The 2,150-nt window shown below is 37.7% G+C and overlaps 1 long non-coding RNA gene across 1 annotated transcript; it reads right to left on the reverse strand.

Moving 5' to 3' along the window:
• Positions 1–8: 8 nt before the first annotated feature.
• LOC111380729 lies at positions 9–1,519 on the reverse strand. The gene is made up of 3 exons (XR_002700228.1): positions 1,157–1,519; positions 475–553; positions 9–279 (listed from the first exon to the last, which is right to left on the reverse strand). It is a non-coding gene; the product is annotated as an uncharacterized LOC111380729 (long non-coding RNA).
• Positions 1,520–2,150: the final 631 nt, after the last annotated feature.

Raw genomic sequence — 2,150 nt, forward strand, 5'->3', positions numbered from 1 at the left:
ATGTTTCATCACCTCTTCTTCCTTATCATCTACTACAACATAGGCAGGTTGACTCACTTCTTCATCCTTATCATCTACTTCATTAACACATGCAGGTTGAATCTCTACTTCATCCTCATTCAACGTATTCATATTGTTGCTTTTAAAGTACTTGCCAATATCCCCTGCTTGACTTTGAATTAATGAAATCTCAGTTCGTTTCCTTTTTCTCTTTTGAGCACCAGACTCATATTTAGGAGGCATGGTGTATGAGTCTATATCTGATGCTCAATGATTAACCTAAAAAACAAATACAAAATATCTCAAATCATCACACAGTTAGAGTTTTCAATATAGTTATTATGTGCGCCTGTGCAATTGTTGATCCTCTAATAGTCAATCATATAAGCCGACCAGGCCACAATTATATAAGCCGACAAGGCTTCAAGCATTTTCAATTTCTTCAATAACAAGTTAAGGCAAGCCATTACTTACCTGACAAGTAGAATTTTGACGAAAACTTTGGAGTTACACTTTCAAGAATTCCACTGTCACAAGCTCACAACTCCCGACCCTGAAACAAAAATTTCACATCAAACGCACCCCTAAGTAAGATAAATACATTAATAAGGAAGGATGAGGATGAGAGAGTGCAGGAAAGAAGGGAGGATGAGAAATCTCTTTTATCTTTCACTAAAGCTATTGAATTATAAGGCATAAGACGGCATTTCTGTTGAAATTTCACTAGTTTCCTACTTAATAAATAGGAATACGAGGGGTTGTCCTCTCTATAAGAGAGGAGAGATGTGAAAAAAGAAAACATGTTACTCTCCTTCATCAAAGTAAAATTCAGCAGCAACAAGTAGACATCGATACGCATTAAGAATGAACAACAATAAATCTTCGTGTTTTGTGTGTGCTTTTCTGTTTCTCGTTTTATTATTATTGCTCTCAATATTGGGATTAGAGCTTAATATTAACAATTTATGGGCCATGGCCACATGTCAAGGATACTGCTACACTTCAGTCTTTTGTTTCACAACAAAATTTAAGTGGGGGGTCTGAATATATATAGATTCAGGAAACAGAGAAAATAATACATCTCAAAAATTCTCATCTTTTAGAATAAGAATTATTACTTTTACTTAGTGAACAAGAGGCAAAACTTCGAACTCACCCATATCTGAGCAATTCCACTGCACATTTTCAAATTCAATGTCATTGTCCTCGGTCCTCCTCGTTCCCAGTAGGAGCTTCAATTACACTTAGCGCGTTCCTTTGTAGTTTTACTTCTATGCCATTGGTAAGAACCTGCGTGTTAGAGAAAACATATTTTGCGATCAAATAATAGAATAAATTCATTAATCCCTTGAAAATTCTTGTATATTTTACAGTTTGTACCTACAGATGAGTATACCCTATTCAATATTCTACTTCTCGGCACCAACAATTTCAATGTGAGTTATGAAATTATAAACAAGCATTACAAGGAAGAAAATTTTTCTGCAGAAGGCAATAACAAGCAACTCATTTTGCTAACTTAAAATCAAACTCGGATGAACATGAACTTTCAAGGAAAATGAACCAGTTGAGTCCAATTATAACCTAGAAAACTTTGTATATATCATATATGTATAGTGTATAGTATACATTCGTATTATGAGAGCCCAGAGTCGAGAGAGACAGAGAGTCCGACTGTCCGAGAGAGACATTAGAGATACCTAGGGTTGAACCGTTGAAGCCTTGAAGGTTGAACTTGGAAGCTGAAGAAGGATTCAACGAGTAAACTGTGGAGAGTGGCGACGGGAGGGTTTTCGATTTCGCCGGTTGCAATCTGATTTGGGGGAAAACGGGAATCAATTGACATTTGGGGGAAATTGAGTGTGGATAGTGGGTCGGGTTTAGTGGTTCGGGCGGGCTACTGGGTTGAGAGTTTTGGGCTAATGGGGCCTGGGCTGGGCTGCGGGCTGCATACTCTAAAAACGAAAAAAAAAAAAAAAAATTGGCCCAACAAAACGAGACCCCCTTGGATTTTGGGCCTGAGGCGCAGGCCTCATCCGCCTGGCCTCAGGACCGGGCCTGTTGCATGACCTACTTAAGCTAATTTAAATCCCCAGATAAAAAATTCTTATAATTAATTCATCTTCCTCGATCTATTGGCTAATCATATC

The sequence above is a fragment of the Olea europaea genome, unplaced genomic scaffold (assembly GCF_002742605.1).
Source record: "Olea europaea var. sylvestris unplaced genomic scaffold, O_europaea_v1 scaffold2198, whole genome shotgun sequence".
Taxonomy (NCBI): Eukaryota; Viridiplantae; Streptophyta; class Magnoliopsida; order Lamiales; family Oleaceae; genus Olea; species Olea europaea.